Consider the following 19,420-nt stretch of genomic DNA (forward strand, 5'->3'; position numbering starts at 1 on the left):
CCAGGGTCAGGTAAGTACAGTTGTTACACCCTTAGCGGCACGGGGGAAGCCGGGTGCAGAGTGAGTTAGGCCCAATGTTATCCTATGGGAGGCAGGGGGCCCTTGGTTGGTGGCTGCTGGCTAGCAGGCCACGCGGCTGTGGGAGTTGGGCTCCTGGTCACTTGCTCAGGGCAAATGGGGAAGTAGGTTAGAGTAGAGGTTGCACTGCCAGGGGCACTCAGGTGGCTGGGTGCAGGGTGCTTTTGAGCCGTCGGGCGCTCAATGGATTGCAATGGAGAAGCTCAAGAACGAACAAAGGCTGCAAGCTCGGGGACGAAGATTCTTCAGGTGCGACCACCACTTCGAGAGGTAAGTTGGGTAGTTGGAGGATAGGTCGCCACCCAGGAGTTGGGCACAGGGGGCCGCAGGGCACCGGGTGCAGGGGTGCCTTTTGGTGTCGGTAAATCTTACCCTCAGCTGGTCGCGGTTGGGGGGGGTCCCTGGTTCTGAAGCTGCAGGCGTCGTCAGGAGCGTCGAGGTGGGTCCTTGGGTGCTGGATTCGGGGTCACAGTCACCGGGGGGACGTCCTCATGGTCTTTGTTCACTCCAACACAGGCAGGCTTGGCGGGTGCAGAGTTTGCAGGGTTTGCGGTTCCTGGCTGATGCCAGGGGTCAGTTACTTGCTTTGAGCAGTACCACTGCTCGTGGGAGTCCCAGGTAGTTAAAGTCACAAGGCAGTGAGGTCCTCCAGGGTTTTTGAGGTTGCTGACCACTGGAGATGCCAGGGTTTAGCAGGAGCAGGTTCGGGGGTCGAAAGGCCGGTAGGGCTGGGGCCAAGTCAGTTGGTGTTGTCTTCTTCTTAGCAGCTGCACGGCAGGTCTTCTTGTTTCTTGATCTTCTTGGTGATTTCGGATCGGGATCTGTGGAAGGAAGGTTCAGAGTGCCCCTAAATACTAAATTTAGGGGTGTTACAGGTAGGTAAAGGGCAGGGACCACTGGGTCCCTGCCCTGGGGTGGGTACACCCCCTATCCTGCCACTCTCCTGTGGGAGGGAGGCAGTAGCCTAGTCCTGATTGGGCAGGGCTTCCCATCTTCAAGATGGCGAGAGCCCGGAGATGTGCTTCACCTCGCCTTCCCCACCTGAGGGGTGGGGTTGGCAGAGGCTGGCACACCTCCTTTCCTTCCTTGGGGTTTCCGGCCAGTCTTCCCGCCAGAGTGGGGGTCAGAACCGGTAGGGGCCAGTTGCTGAGTACAGCAAGTGGTGTGGAGAAGCTCACAAAGGCGGCAAGCCTTTGAAGCTTCCCCTGCCCATCCTGGGGGAGGAGGCCTAGCGCCTCACCCAGGATGTGCATTGTTGCAGGCCCAGGAGAGCGGATGGCTCTCTACCCAGGGGTCCAGCAACATGTCTGCTGTGTGGCAGCCTAGGCAGCCCCTCAGACAAGACGTGGATTGTAGGTTAGGCTCAGGGGGAATCTCTAAGATGCCCTCTGTCGTGCATTGGACATTAAATCCCACACTGGCATCAGTGCGGGTTTAATGTGCTGAGAAGTTTGATACCAAACTTCTCAGACTTCAGTGGAGCCATCATGCTGCTGTGGAGTTCGTGTTGACGATCTCCCAGCACCATACACTCTTAAATGGCAGCACTGCACTTACAGTGCCCAGGAATGGACCTGGGTACTGTAGGGGCACAGGGCTCATGCACATGTACCCACATCACTGGCATATGGCACCCAGTTAGAGGGGTGGCTGATGTATGCCAGGGCAGTGTGTGTTGTGGGCATGGCACACAGGGATGTGTGCCATGTCAACTCTCTGTTTTGTTCTGTACCCAGACACTCAGCCTGCAAGGGCAGTGTGTGTGTGTGTCAGGGTACAGGGCCTCTAAGGGTGGCACAATAAGTGCTGCAGCCCTTAGGGGCCTTCCCTGGTCACAAGGCCCTTGGATTGACACAAGGCTAGTCTGACTCGTGGTGGGGTCTCCGAGGGACAGGGGTTAGACAACAACTGGGTGGAGTACAGTGGGGCGAGGGTAACTAGTAAGGAAAATACATGGGATTCCTCACAGATAACTGCCCTACAAGTGGCTGAGGTACAGGCGGGTAGACTACCTGGCGGGCCTAATGGTACCACTCCGGCTGAGATTGATAGAGCGGGGGTCCGTCTGAGGTCTCCAGATTCTGACTATATGATCGAAGCTAGTGACACCCAAATCACTACCGGCTGTGCAAATAAGGTCTCAGACAGGGAAACTGACCAAGGAAGTACACTGAGAATCTTGTCGAGAAATGTTGCTGGGCTTAAAAACAAACTTGCTTGCCCAGACTGGGGAATTTTTGTAGACAATCAGGACATATGTATGTTTCAGGAAACCTGGGCCAGTGAAGACTGTTGGAGGATAGGTTTTGCATCATTTACCATTCAAGCCACACATGGGGGAAGGGGCATGCCATCAGGGGGCCTATCCATATGGGTAGGATCACACTTGGGCTGCAGTGCCGAGCAGATACCCACACCTACAAATGACATCCAATGTGTCCTACTTACCTTCCCTACAAAGACAAAAATCGCTCTTATCAATGTTTATTCCCGACCGGTTCCCATCAGCTCGGAATCCACCACCATAGACCACTTGGGTCTCTTAATTTCCACCATGGACTCTTTGGTGTGGAAGATCATAGGGGGAGACCTCAACTGTCAATCGGAACCCCTCATTGATCCGAGCAACACCTCTCCCAGTGAAGAGGATTCTTACTGGCAAATTCCTGATCCTCAAATTCGACCCATCAAAGCCTGGTCACCGCTGGCACTGCTGATTAGTTCGATCACACTAGTCCATTCACTAAGAGCATGTAATGGCAGATCAACATCAGATAGTCCAGGGCAGCGAACTTTCAACAGAGCAGGTCAAGAGTCTCTGTTGGATTATATCCTGGTGGAGACCAGACTGTGGCAAATGGTACACGACTTTGGCGTCATAGTGAGGCAGGATAGTGACCACAACGCCTTGGTCCTGGATCTGAAGTCGCCAAACCTGGGATACACTACCACCGATTCCACTATTGCACACAGGGACAACGGTCTAGTACTAGCCAACAACAGACGGAGAGTCAGGTGGCCGCAAATCAAACAGAGACCTGACAAGCTGGTAATGGTCTACCAGCTGGTAGCCCCAATACTTGTAAAAATAGGGGAATTTGTAGGCGCAAAGGGACCGCCCCCAGTTGATGAGGTAGTTGTAAAAATGCACTTAGAATTACCTTAAAAAATGGAAGATATATTTTATCCAGTGGCTCCTAGGTGGGCCAAAGCCCAGCATAAATGCAAATGGTTCAACACAAAATGTCGCGTTGCAAAACGGGCCTTATTGGATGCGGTCAAGGCAACGGACAGAAATGGAATGAAGCTAAAACGGGCTCTGTACAAAGAAACCATCCAATAGGAAAAAAAGAACTGGAAAATGGAAAGGTGGGAAAGCCTTAAAATTGCACTAACAATTAAAGATCTGAGGACATTCTGGGCAATAGTTAGCACAGGTGACAACCAAGAGAGGTTAGCTATTGAGCCGAATATATCATCTGAAGCCTGGGAGAATCACTTATTCTCTCTGTATAATAGTACAGCGCCAACAATTGCTAATGAAGACCCCTTACCAACATTCTCTATGCCTGCTGAGGAGGCAACTTCAGAGATTACCTTACCCGAATTTCTTAATGCCATCAATGGGCTTTCTAGTAACAAAGCACCGGGCCTTGACAGAACACCAGGGGACCTCTTTCGGGATGAACCGAAAGTATGGGGACCGTATCTATGGTCCCTGTTCAATGCAATCATGAGCGGGAAGGCTGTCCCCTCCTGCCTACTAATTATCGGCCGATTAGCCTAATTGACGTATCACAGAAACTTTTTGCTCCTGTGCTTCTGGACTGCCTATTGGCGTGGATAGAAGAAGATGAGATCCTGAGTCCATATCAAGCTGGCTTCAGATAGAACACCTCACCGTCGACCAGTTATTCAGGCTCCAACTTTTGTACTGGAAAACAGTGGTTATAGAGGGTGGCAGCCTCTATTTAATCTTTGTAGATCTGAAGTCTGCCTTTGATCTTGTTCCCAGGAACAAACTCTGGGATGTCCTGAGAGAATTGAGGATTCCATCGTTCCTCCTTAGTATTTTAGTGACGCTCCATGAAGACAGCTCAGCCCAAGTAAGGTTCGGGAAACACGGCGAATTGACATCTTTCTTCCCAGTGAGCAAGGGAGTGCAGCAAGGCTGTGTGCTCGCTCCCACCCTGCTCTGCCTTTTTAGGTCTCGCGAGCCAAAGGCTCGAAGAGACATTTTATATGTGGGCTTCTCAAAGTGCTGCCGTGGCCTAAAGCTACAGTGCACGTGAACGTGCACGCGCGCAGCGCCATGTGTCTTTCCTCCGTAGCGATCGTAATCACGATCACTTTCACTTTCGCGGGCTCCTCTGTTGCTGACATTCCCCCCTCCCTTCTCTCCCAGCCCTTCTTGTCACCTCGGCTTGTTTATAGCGCGAACTCGACCCGAACGAAGGTCGAAGATAATAAAAAGCGCTTTTACGCGAGCACCAGTTACAGTACACAAGGACACATTCATTTTTTGCAGGCACGGGGAGATTAAGTGATTTGCCCAGGATCACTGTTTGTCTTACTTATCCATGCGTTCTCACTCAACAAACTTTCTATTTAGCATAGCAATCAAAATAAATTGTCAATTTCAAATTAATTCTAAACTGGCCGCCAGGGACCATGAATGCATGATTCTCAGGGCTCCTAAATGGGGATGAAGAACTGGACCATAAACTTGGTCTTACACACTTAGCCTCACTCTTTTAACATGAATATTTCAGTGAATCACTCTCTAAGAGATGTAACAATGTATTAAATGATGGACTATTTACCACACACGTTACAATTACAGCCATGCGAGTTTCACACCTGAAAAGAGCGGGTTTGCAATAATTTCAGGAATAATCCTGTAAATTCAGTCAACTCGTGTTTTGCATGATTCCTTGTTTAAATTAGATTTTTCTAGAGCACGTGAAATGAAGTCCACCAGGATGACCTGCGTTACCCGCTTCCTCTGATAACTTCTGTGGGGCAGGAACGCCTGAGCCGCTAGAGGTCCCTGTTTAGCAGACAACATTTAATGAACGACGCCCATGAGAGAGGTGTCATGGGCGCCAATAAATTACACACTGATTAGGAATTCCTACCTAATCCTTCAAAGCCTGGTTAACTGTGGCAGCGGCTCTATGTACTTTGCATACACGGTTATACTAATGTGCTATTATTATATTTCTTAGTGCGCTGGTCCTCCATTATTTCAGCGCATCATTATCCGATGCTCCTTTATCTTATCATAACTACTGATTATGAGAAATAATTAACTTTGCTGTTCTTTTCACTCTACGGGCAAAGAGGCTAAAGGCAGATATTCGATTGCGTAAGAGGATTTGTTGTGCTTGTTTTCACATGCAGTAAATACGCAGCTGGTGGAAGAAAGGGTGTGGCTTAACAGGTACAGCGGCCGACTTTGAAGCACCAGGTTTGAGTCTTGTGGGTGGCTCAAGCATCCTGTGATTCTGGGCAAATCACTTCATCTCCCCGTGCCTAAAAAAGTAAATGAATGTGTCCTCTGCAATGCAACTGGTGTTCGTGTAAAGTGCTTAGGTACCTTCGGGTCGAGTAGGCGCGATCTACTGGATGTAGCCTAATGGCTATAACAGTCGCCCTCAAAGCTGGAGAACCGGGTTCGAGTCTCGGCAACGGCACTCAACACCCTGTGTTACTGGGCAAATCACTTAATCTCCCCGTGCCTAAAATGAACGTGTCCATCTGGATTGAAACTGGTGCTCGTGTAAACGCTCTGATACCAGATTTCTCGGGTCTAGTTCGCGCAATGTACAACTCTACAAAAACTATATATTGGCTTCCAAATGCATATCTATTCATGTATTTAGGAGAGTTTGGCAGCAAATGCCATCAGCCACTCAACCTTATAAACAGCAGTTTCGAAGTACTGGCAATTTTTTATTTATTTTTATTTACCGATCCATCTTGGATTGGCAAATTAAAAACAATAGGCAAAAGCGTCATTTGCTAGGCCCTTGCTTGCACAGTGATGCATGTGTGCACATATGAAACCCAGAAGGATGTGATAGGACTCACGCCCGCTCCCTCATTCCCTGAGTTTTTGACACCCCTATAGCTCTAAAATATCTAAGCAGGTTAAACGTTTGCAGGGCGACTCGGGGGGATGAAGCCCCCACCCTCAGCAAACTTTCACTTTTGTTAACAATCCAGTTACAGCGGAGGGTTTCTGTACACACACGTCACTTTCCTTCAAAGCTCACTCATCTCAGATAACTCGTCCTCCACCACGTGGGACAGGGGCTGGTCACATTTCTGTTTGTTTTGCACAATATGTTAAGCATATTTTTTCATACTGGTGTGCTCTGTGTGTACAACATCCATGCACTGCGGCTGGGGATACTTGTAACCTGAAGGATGGTGACAGGCTCCTTTCTTGTCCCCTGGAACGCAGTGGATGCCACATTGTCGCTAATTCCAATATTGGACAGAAGTGCATCCCTACCAGAAGAACGCCTCATAAACATTGTTCCCCCGGGTAACTGGAACGGATCGAGGTCAGAGCAGGCTCAGTTCTACGAGGTGTGTTTTTACTTTCAAAGAATTTTTATAATGTATCATTTATACTTTATTATGCATGTATTCTGTGTTTTCTTTTATGACCTAATTTAGGTCGAATAAAGATTTTTTGATGATGATGACTCGGGAAACCTTCATTGAGACTCAAACACAGAGCCTCATAAATGAAGGATGGACATTTATAAATATCTCTATTACAGCATACCATAAACTACTAGAGTCATTAGCTTTTAATCAAAGTTTTATTAATGTGTATATTTTTTACTCGCTTTCTGTTCTTTGTTTATATGTATTCTTCTTCAGTTGTTTGTACAGCGCTCCGATGTCCGCAAATCGCGTTCACACCTTATAAAACACCCTAAATAAATAAACAAGCATTTACAATGCAATAGGTCTCGCATTTGCGAGAGTTTATGCTATTGACATTGTAAATGACAATGCCTTTCATTTATTTGTTTAAAAAACCAACACATTAATAAAAGGCATTGTAATCTATAATGCCAATAGCTCAAACTCTAGTAAATGCGAGACCTATTGCATTGCAAATGCTTGTTATTAATGGACTCATTGAGCAGCTTAGGGAGGTGAAGGACAACGACGCCCCCAGGCTAGCCTCTGGGAGGGTTCCAGCGATGATGTTTGCTGATGATACCCTCCTATTATCAAGATTGCCCATGGGAATTCAGCACATTCTTGACAGCTTCGATGCCTTCTGTAAAAACCGGGGGTTGGAGATCAACACATCAAAGACCAAATACATGGTCTTCAACCCTGCGAACAAGTCTCGCGCAAATCCATCCCTACACAGCACCTCACTGGAAAGGGTGTCGGTGTTTGACTACTTGGGTGTTACACTAACAGAACATCTGGAATGGTGGTCCCAAGTGATCAAAGTAACTAATAAGCTAGCATAGACAGTGGGAGGGCTCACAAAATTACACAGAACTTCTACACTTAAACCTGTAAGGCCAGTTATCGAAATCTATAGAACCCAGGCTAGGGGTGCTACAATGTATGGGGCGGAACTGTGGGGACACTGCTCTACCACCAGCTTGAACAAAATTGAGAATCATTTTATGAGGCAGTTGGTAGGTCTCCCCTGCAGCACACCCCTCATCCCCCTACACCTAGACTTAGGCATCAGGCCCATCTGCGAAGAGATAGCCCTCAGACCCCTAACTTACTGGAGGCGTCTATAGGTGACTCCTCAACTGGCCACTTATCAAGCTAAGCTCAAAGAGATACTGAACAACCTGGCCTCTACAAAGTTACCGTGGCTCAAACACATTAGGATCCTCTGCAGTATCCTGGGCAAGGCAGAACTTTGGAAATTGCCAGAAGAATCATGCCCGGCAATCTCATGGCTGGAATTGGTAAGATCGTACAGAGTGAACAAACTATCAATCATCCAAGGTTCGCCCTGTGATCGCCTGACGGCGGACTTCCTCCAAATAAAAAATGATTACTCAATGGAGCCTCTTTTGGATGACATCCAACCTAGCCAGGCTAGAAAACTGTATATGCAGTACAGAATGGGGATCCTGCCACTTTTCGACTTCACTAACAAATGGTCCAAAACAGACCTCAATGGATGCCCTGCCTGTAGTTATAAGGAGAAGACAGATATACATGTGTTTTTCTTCTGCCCTGCTTATAGAAGAATGCGACAGCGCTGGCTCATTCAATTATGTAAGAACCTATGTTTCACCCAATGTGCTGTGGCATACAGAGTTCTAAAATATGATACTCACAGCCCCATTGTGTTTGCTGTTTCCCGCTTCCTAAACTCTATGGGGCATGCCCGGCGGAACTTTTTAAATTAGTAAGCATGTTGTTATTATTCTGTATATACATATTTTTACTGTTTTAACCTGAGACAGTAGCCCAATTTTATCTGTTTTTAACTGTCTACTGACTTCTTGTATTCATTTTAAATTAGGCTCATTCATGCTTAAATGTGCTGTTCTTCATACAGTAGTTTTATGATAGTGTATTATCCATGATTTAAATGTATATACTGTCTTTTTATACTGTTTTGAACTGTACTTTTATGGTCCTTGAGACTGAAATAAAGTTATTGAATGGGATGGAATGGAATATATAATGAAAAATGTGTTGTAGAATCCACCATTTTTGCCATTTTTTCTTAATTCTCTTTTGGGGGGGTTGGAGGGGAACGCCATCCCCCATCCTTCTCCCCCCTCCCCGCTCTCCCACCTCCTTCTTGTAGTGGCCAGGCTCGCTAGCAAGGCACCATAGGGAGGCTGGTCTGACAACATTTTCCAGGGATGCTTTGGGTTCCCAGGCCAGACCTGGCCTTACCCCTGTTACAAGCATACCCTATATTGGGAAACGTAAAATGTGTCCTTGTGTAAAGTACCTTTCAGCCAGCACGTAGTCGCCATGAACAGCTAAAATAGGCTGCACAAAGAAATCCACTGGTTGAAAGGGGCGGACCCAAACTCCCAAAGCCCTCTCTGTGTATATTGTTAGCAAAAGCCCCGAGCCCTCGGACGTGGCAGTAGCCAACCTCCCTATGGGGTGGGGCAGCGGGTGCACCCTCAGTTCAGCAGAAGCAACAACAAGTGGGGTACCCCCAGCGGCTCATAGATTTCTAGTGCATCAGGGACAAACTAGTCAGAGAGAAAATTCGGGGGGGGGGGGCTGCTTTCATTTTAGGCACCCCAAGTTGTTCTTTGCGTCTATCAGTCGAGGCTCAAGCGCTTTAGTCTTAAAGGTTTACTGCACTACACCCACCATGAGCCGTACCACCGGCATCATTTCAGAAAAGGTCTCAAAACTCACCTGCTACAAAAAAGGAGTTTATGGCTTGGGGTCACTCTCTGTGATCTGACTACATCTGCCCTCACCCTAACCCCCCACTTCCTCTATTAGTAATGCCCCGCTTCAAGGTGCTTTGAACCGGCATCTGGCCAGAGTTGTGCACTGCACAAAATCAATAAATGATTTTAAAAAAAAAGAGAACGTAACGTCACAGATGTTTATTGCAGGGTTCCTTGTATATATTAAGCACTTGGGAGGTGGTGGTTTTGTCTAGTGCGGGAGACATCGAAAGCAGGAAAGCAATATTGTATTTCGGAGCTTCACTCTTTCTTGGATCATTAAAAACCGAGATCTTGAGGGGAAGAAAGCCATGCTGCTCGCAGGCCTGGCGTCTTCTGGGATCGTCTGGATCTGTATTGATGGTGAAAGTGTTCCTTTAGCGGGCTCCAGCGGCGCTCTTCCAGGCAGAGATGGGCCCATTCATTCTCTGAGGAGTTTCTATGCGACGGCTGGGTTGAGAGGGCTGGCCCATTCAGCGCCCGCAGTGGGGTACCCGTGCTGCCTTATAATAACCTCTCCCACAGTCCCCGGGCGCGAGGCCATTCCGCGCGCACTGGCACCGTTTACTTCGGACAATAAAGCGCTCTCACATTTCCTTCGCGGCGCCCCCCGCCGAGAGACTGCAGCTTGAGATGCGCGGCGCTCTTCAAACGCGGGAGAGACATTCCGAGGGTGAGAAAATGTGAGCGGCCACTTTTGAACTGATGTGAATATCAGCTCCGAAGCAAGCAGCTGTGTAAACAGGGAGACCTGAATCCTGTGTTTACTGGTGTCCAGTTCCCTTCACCCATCCTGCTACCGCCACACACCACACTCGGATAAAATACACGCACTTAAACACCACCTTTCTACCTGTATTATACTTCTTTAACGCCCTTTTCGCGGTACATGTGTGATGTATTAATAATACCTGGTTCAATTGTTTGCCCTGTGACTGAATTTGGTATGTTCTGTTCATCTCCTCAAAGATCTCTACATCAGAACTATGACCATGAGGTGTTATTTTCGGAATAAAATATTGCAGACAGGCCTAAAAACACGTACATGGGTTTCGTTGTGCCAGACATTTTAAGTACCCTTGCAAATATGCATCTATGTTTCTGTATTATTTCATGTGCCATATTTGCACTTGCTAAGGGCATAATTTGTACTGAGTGACCTCCAGTGTTTATAACGACTACGGTTGAGAGCTCGGTAGGTTTCTCACAGTAATTGTCAGAGGGTTAAAAAGGTGTTTAGAAAACATGATCATCCAATCCTTGGCCTCTCGGCTGAGTGCACAGACCAATGGTCATGTATTCCAGTTGCAATTGTGATTCTGTGAAAATGTGTGTAAAGGAGAAACACCGTGAAAATATTTGCAAGGTAAAAGTAAAAGACAACGCAGTGCTTACAGGTGAGTTCATGCGTTGTGTGTTTAGGGGGTGGTGAAGTGAATGAGATGCAAGATAATGCATTCCGGACAGAGTGAAAAGAGGGTGCTCATTGTTGTTACTCATTTATCTTAAATAGATAATAAACACTGACAAGGTCAATGGTCCTGGCTGGTGTTAGCTGTATGCCAGTTTTGTATTATATATCTGGATGCAATAACAGAAAGCTCAGAGAGGAATGAAAATACCGGTGGGGTGGCACACTATGGAAAAAACCGAAATGTAGTTTATGTGTTTAAGCCACGCCCTTCATCAGATAGGTTACACCCCTTCTAGAGACCCCCACCTTTTCCACCCCATTTAAAGCTCTGAGTTTATGTCGCTAACGCTTTTTGTGTCCATATTACAAGCAGTGTGTTTTTGTCTACTCACACTTTTGTATGTGTGTACATTGCATGTTGTCTCTTTGTTGCGATCACTTAGTGTTTTCACCAGCAGTGACTTCAGGCACTGTGTTGCATCGACTAGTGGTCCATCATGCATATATTTTGTGTATGTTGTTAATATTTAATTGCCAACGAGCTATAGAAAATGTAGATAATTGATATGTACGGAACTCATGTGACACAAAAGTGTTACATGGTTCCATTTTGATATTTCCTCATTGATGAATTGGTAGCTCAAAACATCATCTAAGCCAGTGCAAATGACTGGTAATACTTTCTTATTCCTCAATTAATACATCTCTTCCCTCCACCTAAAAGTAACAACAGGCAGAAGAAATTTAACAGGATTAGGGGTCAAGCACTGCTGCCTCATTAGCCCTCTGGTCCAAACAAAAGGCAGCATGAGGTAAAATAAAATGAACATTTGTCTAGATTCAGTTAGTTGTGTAAGAGAATCAAGGAGAAGCCTTTTAGGTCTCGCCTAGCATTGCAGCGCGCATACGCCTCTCGCTCTGCGAGACATATTATGAGAGAGTACATTTCAGAAGGGGGCTTGAAGCCCCACCCCTCATTTTCATTAGAAGGCGTCATCGTTTATGGTAAACGGTGGCCTCCCATTAAAAATGAGGCTTCTTTGTTACCGCCCTTTCGCCTTTTGGGACAGCCCATCCGGACTGGATTGTTTGCTTCATGACTGTAGTGAAGCAATTTCTTATCTAAAGTAGGCGTGTTATGTAAACAAGCCGTGGAGCAAAGGATCCAGTTCGGATGGGCCATCCCAAAAGGAGGAAGGGCTGCAGGCAGGCACAATGCGCTTTGCGCTCTTTCACTTTCCGATACCATTGCGTGGCGACAGCTTGTTTTTTGTTCCAAGCCAGATTAGCTCCAGGTAGAGCTTCGGATTAGCTCTGCGGGGAGATGCCCAGCGGCCCGCCCTCGCCCGCATTTGGTGTCCCGGGGATGGACCCTTGGACTGTAAACACTTTCACTATTACTCGATGGCACCTTGTGAACATGTTCCTCGACGTTAATTAATACCAACAAGACGAACAGCACAAGCTGACCAAAAAATGACTTACTCTGTGGTATAAATTTAGCACTTTCAATCGATTTCAAAGTGCAGCATCGTCCGTCTGCGTGGAGAAGTCATGTGAGGATTCATGTTTTTAACAACTCCAACAAGCAGTTGCGCTGGCCCTGGTGTACATTTGCTCCGAACGCAGCACTTTCACTTTCGCTGCCGACCTGGCACGCGTGGCCGCGCTTGGTATTTCCTTTTGCTGAGGAGTGTCTCGGCCTCGCCCAGACATGAACCATCATCTCTCTGAAATGCACATCTGCACTCGAGCAGTCTCTTTCTCTCTGCTCCCCCTTTTTGCCCTCTTATCTTCTCTCTCACCCCTCCTTGACTCGTGTTGCCTCCTCTCTCTGTATCTCTCAATCCTCATCTCTCGTTTGCTTCTGCCCGTTTCACTCACTCCTTTCTCACCGCCTTCCTTAGTGGTCGAAGTTCATTAAAAAACACTAGGAGAACTGTGATCCTAAATCCAATTGGGGCGGGGTCAGCCAGTGTGGTGGGCGGGATTAAGGCGTGACTAATATAACAAAATATTCAGCAACTATTCTGTGGTCTTTCACCATCAATTGACTGCATGTGAAATAACACAAACCTTACATGAAGAGTAATTACAAGTTATTTTAATCAGTGAGAAATGACGTCTTCCTTCTGGCCCTCACCCCATAGCTTCTGTGCTTCTGCCCCTCATTGTCTCTTGGCCCTCACCCTTTGCTCCTGCCCCTGTCCCTTTGCTTCTGCGATTCTTTGCTCCTGTCCCTTTGCTTCTGCCCACGTCCCTTTGCTTCTACACCCCTGTCCCTTTGCTTCTGGCCTTCTTTGCCCTCTCCCTTTGCTTCTGTCCCCTGGCCCATTCATTCTACCCCCTGCCCCTTTCCTTCTGCCCCATTCCTTCTGCCACCTGTCCCTTTGCTTCTGCCCCCTCTCCCTTTGCTTCTTCCCCTGTCCCTTTGCTTCTTCCCCTGTCCCTTTCCTTCTGCCCCCTGTCCCTTTGTTTCTGCCCCGTCCCTTTGCTTCTGCACCCTGTCCCTTTCCTTCTGCCCCGTCCCTTCTTTCTGCCCCCTGTCCCTTTACTTCTGCCCCGTCCCTTATTTCTGCCCTCTGGCCCTTTCCTTCTGCCCCTGTCCCTTGCTGTGATCCGCAGAGTGAACCGTTCGAGCATCTTGGAGCCTTCTTCAGCCACAGACTTTGAAGCACACGCTGTGATATCTGCAAATCAAAATGGATTTTAAGTATACTGGCAGCAAAGGGGACTCTTTAAGCAGGGAAGCCTCACATAAAAGCAATATGCTTGTATTCCAACATAAGAGAAGCTAGTAATACTACTAGACCCTAACTACAAGTGGGCCGTGCACCTCAAAACATATAGGTGCTGGGGGTGCAGCAGCACCCCCTAAAATAAGATGAATGAAGATTAAACTTTAATAAGCGCGGCGCCGTCTTCACGGACTCCGCGCTATGCAATGCAATAGGTGTTGCTTTTGGTATTGTAAATAACAATGCCTTTTAATTTTTTTAAAGGCATTGCCATTTACAATGTCAATAGCTCAAAATAATGTCATTGCGAGACCTATTGCATTGTAAATGCTTGTTAGGTCTAGTAGCGGAAAGATCCATTGTTTCTAATACATACACATTTACTTAGAGCAGGCTTTGGGTCAGCCCCAGGCTTATGATTGGATGCCTCTATTGTCTTTCTCAGGTGTCTGCTTTTGATTCAGTGGCTTTCTTCCCCCACTCTTGTGTTTGTTCTGTCTAGCAGTATTTCGGTCTCACAGTGTTCTGATTGGATGAGTTGACGTCTCGTACTGTGGCTTGACGCTACTCGTTTTAGGTCTCGCCTATAGACAGCAGTTTGTTGTTAAAGACGTATTGTGGGCAATACTAGCACGTAAGTTCAGCTCATTGCTTACTGTTGGTTGGCTTTCTTGTCAATCTAATTTTTATCACTTCTAATTATATGGTTTTCATCCTCTTCTTGTGTTTGTTCTTTTCCCTGAGCACAGCTTATTTATCATCTTTTACGGTGACTTGTATCATTCCACTACATACAATCAGGCAACTACTTTTTTCTTTTTATATCAGCCTACTATAGGATTACATGATTTCTTTCTCCATCCCTCGTGTCCGGCTCCCCCCTCAAAATCCTGTCTCCATAATTTCCATAATGCTATTGCTCCCCTCCTCCTCTCCCAGCTTGTCCATTGCTTCCTCTACCCCTTGCTGTCTATCTTGTTTAATAAACAATTTTTCTTTATTTTTAACACCCCAATCACCTCCCTTGCCCCCACTCGGACATCGACTGCTCCCTCTGTCTCCCACCGCTCCTTCGTTGCTCCGCCACCATTCACCGTCATATTCTCTTACAAAAAATAAAAAAAATTTGGAGAGCCTGGCAACTATTGCAATCAACTTCCATGCCGCTCTGTTTTATGGTGCACATTTTACGTTTTTCAAATTGACCTTTTCGAGATGGCTGTCTGGCATCTCTGAACAGTAAATGAAAACAAACAAATTAAATGACCACTGCATCATTCTGTATGAAGGCACATGTGTGGTGATGCTTGAGCTGTCATTGAGTCATAATCCATGAGTGATTATGTATTATGTATGCTCACATGTGTATCTTTATGCTTTTTAATTTTAATCAATGCCGTCCTGCATCGGCAATATAGCAATAGCCATTTTTTTTTAGTTTTTGCTGATAGTGAGCAGCATTGGGAAAAACATTGCTGTAAGAAATTGAAGTATTAGTTGAAGAGAGTGAGAACCCACCTCAAATAATAATCACAGTCCTTGTCAGGGTGAACCACTAAAGTCCCAAAATAAATCTGGTTGCTTGACACCAAACAGCCAGTCTCAAATTAAAGGCAAAGCAAATGTAAATAATGTAAACCAGTGTTAATATATTCAAGAACCAACTTTTCCACACTGAAAAACAACTTTGGAGTTTGTTCACTGCCCAGACATGTACCATATTAATGGTCTGATTAACCAAGGGGCTCCGCACTTGTGGCAGAGGCCTTGCAGTCGTGGGGTAGTCTGCACACTCAGGGAAGAATCTCCGCAATAAGAATTTTCATTGCAGAGTTTCCGCCCCAAGTGGGTAGACTTCCCCACGATAGCGGGGTCTCCACCACAAGTGCGGAGGCCCTTTGTGAATCAGGTCTTAAATATACATGTCTTACTTTTTAAATCCTATGCACCTTGCCCTATGGACCTTTAGGTCTACTTCAGGGTGAGGTACAAGTACTAAGAAGGATGATTTAGGCCTCGAATTTTTTTTATTTTACGAGGTCAAAAAGGGAGTTTAAAACTGCAAGCTTTGAGACATGTGTTACGTGCTACAGGAGTGGGTGGCAAATAAGTGTGGCAGACCACCAGCAGCATTTACTTTTCAGGCCCTGGGTGCTAGTGGTACCATATACTAGGAACTTACAAGCAAATTGAATGTGCCAATCAGATGTATAACAATTCTAACAGGTTTGGAAGCGAGGGCAACAGCACTTTACCACTGGTTAGCAGGGGTAAAGAGCACAGAGTTGTACAGCTAATCAAAATAAGGTTCAATAAAATGACAAAAAAATCCAGGTGACCCTGCAGTTAGGGCAAATTTCCATAAACTGCCAAAGCCAATAGATCACATTGGTGGGAAAAGTGAGACCTATTGGGTTTTGCCAATGCTTGTTTCATTTAACCTTCACCACTCTATTGGAGTGATGTGTTCACTTACTTTCTCCCATGCTTGTTTCTGTATCACCATTTCATGTTCTTTTTTTACTCCCTTTCCCTTCCCCTTTTCCCTGATGGTCTAAGTCCCTTTCCGCCTGTCCTTTTTCACATCCCACATCCCACTTCTCATTTGAATTGTTTTTAATTATTTTATTTTACTAAGAGGGTCAGCAGCTAAAAAGTGCCATCAGGACACACACTTCCTTTTTTATTGCTCATATTGACATTGTTTTACTTTTAAAAACTTTTAGGGGTCGATTCTGATACCGGGTCGGACAGCTCTCCGAGAGCTGTCCGTAGCCTTACTGTGCGACCGACACGTACCTGTAGCCGGTCCGTCCTGCAGAGGAAGTACGATGCGCATAACTGCCAAAAACACGACCGACACGTAGGCTGTGATTCAAGCTCCATTTTCCGTCCGAGCCGTAACTCCGAACGCTGAACCGAGTCGCCCGGAAGCAGTATCCATAGCAGTTTCCAACCTGACAAGTATGATGCGTACTTTCTACGTGCCGGACGGTTCGCCACGTACGGCACAGCATCCGGAAAAGAAGCATATCAGCTACGATTCGTGCCACAACTCAATCCACGGCTACGAAACGGACCAGCTTGCAGCGGGTACGAGACGGAGCAACAAGCAGCGTGTATGACACAAACACATCATGAATCCCATCGCGCAAGTTATGCCAGTACTCTACATCTATGATCGGATCAGGAACCGATGCCGACGGCGCAGGCGGTAAGTCAGACACCTACCACATAAACAAACGATACGTACCCGCAAAATGGCACACACACACAGGGGATCCACATCCTGGCAACTAACAACAGCCCACCATAGGGGTTGCATGGCCAGCACCACTAACACCCCCACCCATAGGGGACCTGTTGCCCATCACTACTGCCACCCCCACTCATAGGGGATGGGTGCCCATTTCTACTGCCACCCCTGCCCATAGGGGACCTGTTGCCCATCACTTCTGCCAACCCCACTCATAGGGGACCTGTTGCCCATCACTACTGCCACCCCCATTCATAGGGGACCTGTTGCCCATCACCCCTGCCACCCCCACCCATAGGGGACCTGTTGCCCATCACTACTGCGACACCCACCCATAGGGGACCTGTTGCCCATCACTCCTGCCACCCCCAGCCATAGGGCTTATGTTGCCCATCACCCCTACCACCCCCACCCATAGGGCATATGTTGCCCATCACTACTGCCACCCCCAGCCATAGGGGACATGTTGCCCATCACTACTGCCACCCCCACTCATAGGGGACCTGTTGCCCATCACTACTGCCACCCCCAGTCATAGGGGACCTGTTGCCCATCACTACTGCCACCCCCACCCATAGGGGACCTGTTGCCCATCACTACTGCCACCCCCAGCCATAGGGGACCTGTTGCCCATCACTACTGCCACCCCCACTCAAAGGGGACCTGTTGCCCATCACTACTGCCACCCCCACTCATAGGGCTTATGTTGCCCATCACTACTGCCACCCCCAGCCATAGGGGACCTGTTGCCCATCACTACTACCACCCCCACTCATAGGGGACCTGTTGCCCATCACTACTGCCACCCCCACTCATAGGGGACCTGTTGCCCATCACTACTGCCACCCCCAGTCATAGGGGACCTGTTGTCCATCACCCCTGCCACCCCCACCCAAAGGATCGGTGATGCGCTACACATCCATCATACTCCAACATTAGGTATGCCAGCAAAATACATCCCCCCTAATATCATGACAAAAGTGTGTAGTCTGTGACAAATGCCCACAACAGTGATTATGACTTCGAACATACAATGTAACTAACAGCACATGTGTGACTAACAAATGAGTGTGCCATACACAAGGCAAGCATCACTATAGCACTGTGGCAATGTAAAAAGAACACCCTCTCACTGTGTAGAACAGAAGTTAAGTGTGGGCTTCCAAACTGCAGCAGATGTTGAGCATTGTGGTGATGGGGTCTAAAACCCCCTCATCACAGTGACCAAAAGGTAAGTGCCATCATGGTCAAAGCTGCAAATAACAAACAGCATGTATGATCCCTGCTCCCAACACATTAAACACTTCTGTGGCAAACTAGTGGTTGTGTCCCATTCCCACAGAGATGTGGTGAGGCTAACAGTGCTGTGAAAACCTAACACACTCTCGGCCATGTGCAGACAAGCAGCACACATGGGGGCTGACAATGCATACAGTGTACAATGACACAAGAGCAGAAGTGACCATCACCAAGCATACACACATCTCGAAAATAGACACACTAATCAAAACAACCTGTGTAGACTGTAGGTGTCAGCTTCCAAACTCACATTCCATGCCAGCAATGGCACCTAACAACCAGGATGAATGTGCAAAATGATGTGATATGACTCACAGGGACAGCAGGGAAAATCACAGAAAAAGCATCCAGAAAAAGGCCCACAACAGCAATACCAATGCACTGGTGCAGATACACAAACAGGCAACCTCACACTGCACATCTGACACAGCATGTGTGTGTGTGTGTCACAGTATCCCCAGGCAACTACAAAACACATGAGGGGGGCTGAACCACAGTGACACAGATGTGGACACAGTGCCATACAAAAGTAAACCATCATTGGGACACCCTTAGTGGGCAATCAGGCATTGTGAGATGAGAGGGAGCACAAAAGACACATGTGACACAAGCTGGAATGAACTCCAACTAACACAGCAAGAGACTGACACACAACAGCACTAGCCCCAGGGACCAGACATTGGGGTGACACAAGCATGCATGACACCTCCACTGTGATGACAAAGGCAGATGTCGTACAAACTGGGAAACCCAGACATGTGTCCTGTTCCACAAACGTACATCAAACATACACAAACACAAATCACTCAGCATGGCCCCTCATCCATGGACAAACGGGAGCTAGGGGACCATCCATGCAAACATTTACATCAGTCCACCCTCAACACCACACACCCTGAACTGCAACAATGTGCATTTGTGAAGCCCACATGGACAGGTGACATTGCACATGCACCCATGACAAACACAGGAATGTTGGGAGGAACTAAGGTGCACAGACACATCACACAAGGACAGTTTACAACCCTGGGGAATGACAGACATACTGCACAGTATGAGGTACATGGCCATGACTTCAAAGCTCACGTAACCTTCAGAATCCCTGCCAGAGTCCCAGGACAATGCAGAAGCCAAGGAGAACCACAAGGCACACATGCTGACACCTGCCAACATTGCAGCCATGAACCCGACAAGTGGG

Source organism: Triturus cristatus, chromosome 2_1, assembly GCF_964204655.1.
Source record: "Triturus cristatus chromosome 2_1, aTriCri1.1, whole genome shotgun sequence".
Taxonomy (NCBI): Eukaryota; Metazoa; Chordata; class Amphibia; order Caudata; family Salamandridae; genus Triturus; species Triturus cristatus.